General features: G+C 38.5%; 1 long non-coding RNA gene across 1 annotated transcript in view; it reads right to left on the bottom strand.

Moving 5' to 3' along the window:
• Positions 1-6,063, bottom strand: part of LOC131382261 (uncharacterized) — a 6,852-nt gene extending 789 nt beyond the window's left edge. The window contains exons 1-2 of the long non-coding RNA XR_009211566.1: positions 5,953-6,063; positions 5,486-5,568 (exon numbers count right to left, since the gene is read on the bottom strand). This is a non-coding gene — a long non-coding RNA (uncharacterized LOC131382261). The remainder of the gene's footprint in view (positions 1-5,485; positions 5,569-5,952) is intronic.
• Between the last annotated feature and the right edge of the window lie 2,719 nt (positions 6,064-8,782).

Below are 8,782 nucleotides of genomic sequence, written 5' to 3'. Positions count from 1 at the left end.
GACTTCCCCTTCATTCAAGGGCTTCTGGGTCTGTAAACTGGCTCAAGTCTGGAAATTGATTGAGGGGCCCTGATTCTCTGTTTTTATAATTCAAATTAACCTTTTGTCCATTCAAACTAGAAGTTTTCTGTTTATATAAATTAAGTAGGAATGCAGTAGGCTTCCTATCAGTCCAGGAGCCAATGTGGGGGTTCTGTAGGCTGCTAAGTATGTCTATGCCAATTACGCATTCTGGCACTGGGGAAATGACCACAAGATGAGTCTGGGGACCCACTGGACCCACTGTAAGTAGGACTTGAGCTAAAACTCCATTAATACCTGACCTCCATAACCCTTACTTTAACTGGGGGACCACAATGACATTTTGGGTCTCCTGGAATCAGTATCAGCTCAGAACCAGTATCCAGTAGTCTCCAAAATGTCTGATCATTTCTGATTCCTCAGTGTACAGTTACCCTGGTAAAAGGCTGGAGGTCTCCTTGGGGAAGGATAGGAGAAAGATTCGCTGCACAAGCTGTAAGTAATGTAGTGTGGTCCTGCCTCAAGGGGACTCGACTTCCCCTTCATTCAAGGGCTTCTGGGTCTGTAAACTGGCTCAAGTCTGGAAATTGATTGAGGGGCCCTGATTCTCTGTTTTTATAATTCAAATTAACCTTTTGTCCATTCAAACTAGAAGTTTTCTGTTTATATAAATTAAGTAGGAATGCAGTAGGCTTCCTATCAATTTCATTTCAAGGAACACCATGATTAATTAGCCAATGCCAGAACTCTACACAAGTCAGACTATTCTGATTGCCACTTTGCCTCTGCTGTTCCCATTACGGTAGCTACACCCACCTTGCCTTTGACAGTTGAGTGCTGTCACTTGGCCCCTGCTAACTTGGGATCCAATTATTCCCATTGTGTTTAAATTTTGTAGTTGAGTGACTGTGGTTCGCACTATTAGATCTGATGTACAGAGAAGAGCAATTTCAGGGCCCTTCAAAGATGTTGGTGCTGCCCTCACAAATCTATTTCGCAAGGCATTGGTCAGGGATGTATCTTTTGGACCCTCCCAGCTGGGATGAGTAGGTCTAAAGTGGCTAATCCACTTTACCATCCCAATCTCCCTAAGCCCTTGGATCCCTTCCTTTACATTAAACCAAGGGAGATCAGGCATTTCCAGTGCACTCACAGTGGGCCATCTTTTAATCCATATTTCAGCTAACCAAGCAAATAAACTATTAGAGCCTTTTTTAACTCCCCAAGCTGTAACATTAAATGCAGAGTCCCTACTTAGTGGGCCTGAATCAATAAATTCAGCCTGATCCAATCAATAAATTCAGGCTGATCCAACTCTATGTTCCTTCCAGCATTATCCCACACCCTTAATATCCATTTCCATGCCTGCTGTCCATATTTCTGTTTATATAAATTAGAAAACTCAAGTAGTTCTTTTTGAGTGTAGCACACCTCCTCATGGGTCACATTCTCAATCTCACCTCTAGGAGCCCACCAGGACTTTAGTCTAGTTATAGTTCTAGAAGAAAACAAGAGTGTTGGAAGTGGTTTCTGAGGAGAATCAACATTATCTTGCCTGGCAACTGCCTCAGGAGAGGACATCACTGTTGCCTCAGGCAGCACAGGGCTTATCTCCTCAGACAAAGGTGGAAAGGCTGATGGTAGCATGAGTCAGGGAGGGGATGTTGCCACTACTGGGGATAGGGAAGTTGTTTCTTCTGGCAAAACAGGTTCAACAGAGTTTACAAACTCATGTCCCTAGCTTCATCAGGGTCCTCCCACACATCCCCATTCCGAGTTTCAGGGTTCCATTCTTTTCCAATCAATACCCTCACTTTAACAGTAGACACCTGGTGAGGGTGTGCGTGCACCTTTCCTTGCAGGTCAGCACCACTCACGTGATAAGAGCTTGTGTCTGTTTTTCCACAATTTCAGCTCTTTCTCTACAGGAGATAAGACTCTCACCCATGGCAATCTTAGCAGATTTGAGGCTCAGTATCAACTTCTGAAGCTGGGAGATAGAATCCCTAAGTTTATCATTTTCTTTCATCATTTTGTCTACCGAACTTAGGAGCAACCAACCACCTTCATTATGTTCATTGGTTCTCCACTTATGGTCACAAGTATTATGTATAGAGTCACTGAACTCCTTCCCTCTCAGGAGCGGTGAGAATACATTTACTTTGCATAACTCTCTAAACAGTTCATGCCAAGGACTATCAGTGTTCTCCATAGTACTAGAAGTAGTGTCCTGAGCATTTTGGGGTCTAATCATATTAAGCAGCCACCTCCAGAAACCCTAAAATCAATGAAAGAACTTCATCCTTAATATTCGGTTTCTCTAGAACCACTCCTGGTACCAAAATCTGTACTAGTCAGGGTTCTCTAGAGGGACATAGAATTCAGTCCTTTGAGGGATTAAACGGCATTTAATCCTCTGGGGAAACTAATTGGAATTTCTCTTTTGAATCCATGCCCAAGTAGAATCAATGAGGACGTCAAACATGGAAACCTTGACTCAGACATCAGCAACAGTAATGGGCCTACAGCTAAGTTAGGAGACAAAAAAGGCTGCTCAGTGAAGAGAAGGAGAAGCTCAAGTCCAGTTCAGTGCTTTTCTTTCCTCCTAAGCTGAGGCCAGTGTACTATGAACCTTTAGATTAAAAAGAACTATATAAATGCAGAGAAGCATTATCGTAATTACTTTTGGCACAGAAATATTTTTGGGTAATGATATTTTAATAAGAACTCCTGTCAAGGGGAAAAAGGCAAATCATATTACGCAAAATTTTATTCTGATGTTCTCTGATTTAATGTTCCCCTGCCTGTTTTACTGGATATTTTAGTCTCTTAAGCAGTCTGTTATTATTAGAAACATAACATGCCTATTTTCCAATCCCAGAGAAAATATGAGACAGCTCTCTGTGCCAGACATTGTGCTAAATATTATAAGGAATGGGATACAATAATGGGACACTTTCTATCCTCAAGCAGCTTACAGTTTAGAGGTATAGTGACACAGGCATCTGGATGCTAACAGCAATACTAGACAGAATGGGATTTAGGTTCCAATAAATTATGTGGATGCAAAAAGCAGAGCTCAGATAATTCCAAAGGGAGATGTAGTGACATGAATTCCCAGGAAGGTGGCACTTGAGCAGGGTCTAAGAAGGATGTGTAGAAGCATCATTGATCTAGAAAGGCAATGTCATTCCAGGCCAAGAAAAGAGCCTGAATGAAGTCAGGAAACCTTGAAAATGCATAAAATAAATCTCGTAAGTTTCATGAACTTTTGCTACAAAGATCAATCTGATAAAATTGCCTACTTTAAAGTACACTACAGAGAAATTATCTTGGTTGAAAATGCTTTCTATACACTTTATACCATCTAAAAGCAATGGTTCTCAAAATGTGGTTCCTATACCAGCAGTGTCTGTACCAACTGGAAAGATGTTAGAAATGTATATTTTCAGATCCCATTTCAGATCTACTGTACTAGAATCTCTGGGGGTGGCATCCGGTAAACTATTTTGACAAGTTTTTCAGGTGATTCTGATGCATGCTAAAATTTAAGAACCAAGTGGCACAGCTCAGTAGTCATTTTCCTTCTTTTTAGTCAATTTCTCTGTCCTTGATCTACTGTTAAAAGCCTTTCTTTCCTTTAAGCTTCCTATCTTCACCATTCGTGCTTTGAGTGGATAACTTACTATGCAGAAGGGAAAAAAATTATTATGAACACTTTCAGCTTTCCTGACAATCCACAGTTAAATCCTCTTTAAAGGTCACCTCCTTTCCCATAATTTTTACGGAAAGAAATATCCCTCTTCTTTTACAATTCTAATGATTTTTTATTGTATCTTGTAGTTTATTCTTTCCACCAAGCCTCCCAGATTTTGCTGTACCAGTCATCCCTTCTCCCATGCACTTTCATAGCTTCTTCCTTACTGGTCCAATTCCTTCTGCTTATGAATCTGATCAGTCTTCCAAGAAGCAAATAATAAAATCAAGAACAATGAAAAATCTTAACTGTCACTGTGTATTCTTTGGCTTTTGATTATCAGACTCCTTGGATTCAGGAAACCAAACCTGTTGCCAAAGTTCAATGATAAATATCTATGAAATGTAATCCTACTCAAACTTTTTTATAGTTCCTGATTTTTTAAATGCTTTCTTCATTTAAGATTGGTCTTCCATTGATTTCTGGACTGTTACTAACTCCTGGATATCCTACATTTCTGACTCTTTCACTGTTTCTTAACCTCCCCTTCTGCTTCTTGCTTCTTTGTCATTTAATCTCTTTTCCATTTGTTTTACATGGCCCAATGGCTGATACTGGTAACTTAGATGGGCCCAACCATTGACTATATCTTGCTTTACTACCAAATTTGCAGTTAAATCTCTAACCTTCATGCTGAAAGAAAACCCTGTTTATACTTTCAGTTGGATATTTGTATGTCCAAAGCTGGAATCTTTAACCCCCAGACTAGTTTTTAAAAATATTAATTCATGGCAGCTACCTAATATGTCAAGCCAAAAACTTGGGAGTCATTCCAATGCTTTTCTTTCTTTCAAACCCTGCATTAATTTTGACACTAAAGCCTATAAATTTAACCTCATAAGATGCTTATGTACTGTGTTTTATTCAGTTGTATACCTGATAGCATAGTAGATTAAATTTATTTAACAACCCTCCCACTATTAAAAAATAAAAAGCCTAGAACAAAGACACACATATTCACACACAGGCATACACAGAACACAATAATCAAAAGTCAGAAAATAAAACAGAGACTTCAGATATTGAAGTTATTAAATGTAAAATATAAAATAAGTATATTTAACACATTTAAAGACATAAGAGTGGATTAAAATATGATTAAGAATCAAGAGACTGTAAAATTATCAAGTAGATTTCAGAAAAACAAAACTTCTATAAATTAACTATATAGTTGAAAATAAAATCTCCATAGAAGGGTTAAACAGGAGATTAGACACTATTAAAGAGAGAATTAGAAAACTGGAAAACAGTTTTGAAGAAAATTTTAAGACTGAAGAACAGAGAAAAAGAAAGAAAAAATATGAAAAGTGAGTAAGATACATGAAAAATAGATGTCTATTATATGCGCAGTTGAACTCCAAAAGGAGAGGAGGGATACAATGGGGACTACACAATATTCCAGGAAAGAAGTGCTAAAATATTTAAGAATTAATTAAAAAAATTAATCTTAGATTCAGAGAGCTTAAAAAATCATAAGAAGTAGAAATAAGAAACCTATACCTAAATATCATGATAGCTTATACACTAAGTCAAAGATATAATCTTAAAAGCAATCAGAAGAAAAAGATAAGTTACCTCCAAAGGAAGAATTAGAGTGACATATGATTCTCAGTGAAAACATGCCCAAATTCAAAGTCTAGAAGCAAGTGCAACTTTGATTCTCTCCCTCATTCCTACAGCTTCATTTACCCCTTCATCAATTCTTACCTGATTTATTGTATGTGTCTCCAACCTATTATTCCCCTTAATATTTCATTCCACTTTGCTGCTTGTGATATCTTTTACACACTCTGTAAAAGAACCCATTAAAATGTAATCATGCCACTCTTCTATTTAACATTTCTGCTCATTTCTTACCACAAACACAATTAGTTAGAAATTATTAACTTTAGCATTCAAGACTCTTTCCAAAACATTTCAGTACTTTTTTTCCTTTCCCAGTTTTCTCCAATTTCCCTGGGCTCCTGCCTCACTGACATTTCACCAGACCCTGAATTAACAGGCACTTTCATGACCAGGCTTTAACATGCTGTCCTTTCTCCAAGATCTTCCCTTCAAGTTCTCTAATCATGCATTTCTATCTTTGCCTATCAGCTTCTCTATTAGACTGCTTGGACTGCCATAACAAAATGCCACAGATGGTGTGACTTAAATAACAGGCATGTTTTTCTCACAGTTCTGGAGTCTGGGAAGTCCAATATCAAGGTGCTGACAACACTGGTATCTCGTGAGGTCTCTCCTTGGTTTGCAGTTGGCTGCCTTCTCGTTGTGTCCTCACATGGTCTTTTCTCTGTATGCAACTACTCCTGATGTCTCTTCCTCTTTTTGTTAGAACATCAGTTCTGTTAAATTAGAACCCCATCCTTATGACCTCATTTAGCCTTAATTACCTTCTTTAAGGCCCTATTTCCAAACATAGTCACATTGTGGATTAGGACTTCCATGTATGAATTTTTTGGGGACAATATTTAGTCCACAAGAGCTACTCTTTTAGAATTGTTTAAGATCCCGTTTCTTTGAAATATTTTCTGAATCATTTCCTGCATACCCTTAGCACTGACCTGTCATTCCCTGTAGGCTCACAGAACATTTTCCCTCACAGGGTGACTATACCCATAACAGTGAGTTGACAGTGTACATGCATGGACTTCAGGAACTGGGAATTCCTTGGGCATGGGGACCATATTTACTTTCAGTTTGAATCCACAGAAACTAGAATGCCTTGCTTAAATAAGTACTCAATAAGTAAAAGTAGTAGATTAAAAATATATTCAAGATTCCATTTTAGTGTTGTTTATAACATAAAGTAGCACTCTCCTTTAGAGATAACGACTATATCAATATATGTTACCTTCTCTTACAGCGATTAAAATTTACCATCCATGTGTGCACACCTACCAAACCTCTGGTTTCTATAGTAATGGAACAACCTCCACTTTAAGAATGTAGATTCTGTTCTCAGGGAGTTGAGGGAGGGGGAGATGAATAAAAGTAAAACTGTGGGTAGCATATTCATTGTTCATCATACATAACACATGGTGATTATGAAGAATTTTCCCCCGTAGGATAATGTAGTTACAGGGGTACTTACAGTGGCTGTCATGTATGATACTGTTGCCTCTAACATACTCCAAGTCAGCCTTCCAAAGTGGCTTTTCTTCTTGTATGTATTTTCCCCCCATCCTGTGATTATTTTTTTTCCTATTGATAGGATTGCAGATTAAGATGAAGAAAATTTGGAGGCCACTGGTATGTTATTTCTTCAGGAGGTTCTACAAAGATGTAATTTTGTTCTTGCAGCAGTCAAAGTTTTGATAAGGGAGTTTTATTTGACGAGATTATTTTATAGGAAGGGAGTTGGGTAGGCTATTTACAACTAACAAAAATCCTCCTGATTTCCACTACCACTTATGCCAAACATGAAATTAAAGAGAGCTTATAATAACCTGTTTTAAAGTGAAGTTTTTATTCTTATTCAGAAATGTTAAGGCCTAAAGATCAGGAGACAATTGCCATTGAAGGCAGTTTGTTACTCATAGTTCTCAACAGGAGTGAGTAAGCCACATACACAGGGTCACATGGAGAAGCACCAGTTTTGGTTAGGAGGCAGAAGGAATATGATAGGAGAACATGGGCAACAGTCTTTCTTTCTTTCTTTCTTTCTTTCTTTCTTTCTTTCTTTCTTTCTTTCTTCCTTCCTTCCTTCCTTCCTTCCTTCCTTCCTTCCTTCCTTCCCTCCCTCCCTCCCTCCCTCCCTCCCTCCTTCCTTCCTTCCTTCCTTCCTTCCTTCCTTCCTTCCTTCTTTTTCTATTTTTTTACACTGGAGGCAATTTTTTAAAAATTTTACTTTAAGTTCTAGGATACATGTGCATAACGTGCAGGTTTGTTACATAAGTATACGTGTGCCATGGTGGTTTGCTGCACCTATCAACCCGTCATCTAGGTTTTAAGCCCCACATGCATTGGATATTTGTCCTAATGCTATCCCTCCCCTTGCCCCCCACCTCTGTCAGGCCCCGGTGTGTGATGTTCCCCTCCCTGTGTCCATGTGTTCTCATTGTCCAACTCCCACTTATGAGTGAGAAAATGCAGTGTTTGGTTTTCTGTTCTTGTGTTAGTTTGCTGAGAATGATGGCTTCCAGCTTCATCCATATCCATGCAAATGACATGAACGCATTGTTTTTTATGGCTGTGTAATATTCCATAGTGTGTATGTGCCACATTTTCTTTACTCAGTCTATCATTGATGGGTATTTGAGTTAGTTTCAAGTCTTTGCAATTGTAAATAGTGCTGCAATAAACATATGTGTGCATGTGTCGTTATAGTAGAATGGTTTATAATTTTAGGGGTATAATACTTTGGGTATATTTATGGTTTCCTTGAAAATAAATGGTTATGGTGGGGTAAGCAGTTTTGGGATTGGTTAGCTTGATAATTTTAGTGGGCTCTAGGGCATATGGCTGTCCCTTGTTTTCTAACACATGGCTCTTGGGTAATTAGGGAAGGGAAGTAATGGCCCTGAGTGTAAGAGCCTGGTAGAGGAGATAGTTGAAGGTATGGACTTTGGACTTGTTGGTTTTCATATGAAAGGCAGGTGATCATTTACCATCTCTAGGAATTAGCTGGCTCTGGGAAAGGCAGTCTCTCTAGGGTCAGGAAGGTTCCAGAGTGAAAGCATCAGAATGAAAAACATGCTTCATACGTAATCCATTAACTTCAACCACAGATTACCTTAGCAAGTTTCCAATAGTCATCAGAGAGAAAGAAAGATAAAGGAAATTAGCAGAATGAGGTATGATGGGGTAGAAGATAAGCTAAACATCACTTCTAAATAAGTTTTAAGAGTTTCTATCTTCAAAAAAGTGTTAGGAAAACAGGTCAATGTGGGGAAAAGCTCAGTGGATATATCTGCAAGAAACAGCAGTGACACTCCCACCCTGTTAACCAAGCTGATCTTGTGTGAGTAAGGTGTTATTTCCTGAGTGATCTCATACAATTTTACT

The sequence above is a fragment of the Hylobates moloch genome, unplaced genomic scaffold (genome assembly GCF_009828535.3).
Source record: "Hylobates moloch isolate HMO894 unplaced genomic scaffold, HMol_V3 SCAFFOLD_22, whole genome shotgun sequence".
Taxonomy (NCBI): Eukaryota; Metazoa; Chordata; class Mammalia; order Primates; family Hylobatidae; genus Hylobates; species Hylobates moloch.
This window is presented reverse-complemented; position numbering and strand designations above follow the sequence as displayed.